This window comes from Puntigrus tetrazona, unplaced genomic scaffold (genome assembly GCF_018831695.1).
Source record: "Puntigrus tetrazona isolate hp1 unplaced genomic scaffold, ASM1883169v1 S000000002, whole genome shotgun sequence".
Classification (NCBI taxonomy): domain Eukaryota; kingdom Metazoa; phylum Chordata; class Actinopteri; order Cypriniformes; family Cyprinidae; genus Puntigrus; species Puntigrus tetrazona.
In genome coordinates, this window is record NW_025047682.1 from 158,997 (window position 1) to 159,452 (window position 456).

Genomic DNA, 456 nt, shown 5'->3' on the forward strand with positions numbered 1-456 from the left:
GAGTCCGACACACTGAATGGAAACACTGTGAGAATCATCAAATTACAACAACACAAGACTACAGACAGACCTAATGACAGGCTGAATGCCCACTACTGACAATTAGTCAGTTTCACTTCAAATGTACACATTTATAATAACTAAATGTTTTTTATTTTATTTCTAATTTCAACATTTTTATGTTTTACCCAGTTACTGCTGACTTGAAACATCAATATGTCTTTAAAAAGCCTGTCTGCTCTAACACTGAGTAAATATCTCATTCCTGAAGCACCGCAAACTCTCTAAAGCAGGTACATTGCTCTCTTTAAGGTCAGTATTAACTGCTTGAGCTGGGATTTGATCCAATAACCCTCTAGTGGCAGATCATATTACCTGCTCCACATTCGGCCACTGTGGTTCATGTGTGTTTTTCCATAGCAGTGTATACTCAAGTGTGTGTGTGTGTGTGTGTGT

General features: G+C 37.9%; 1 protein-coding gene across 1 annotated transcript in view; it reads right to left on the reverse strand.

Annotated features, from left to right (window-relative positions):
* The window catches only part of LOC122331770 (F-BAR and double SH3 domains protein 2-like), a 15,661-nt gene that overhangs the window by 10,584 nt on the left and 4,621 nt on the right, over positions 1-456 (reverse strand). The window lies entirely within an intron of this gene.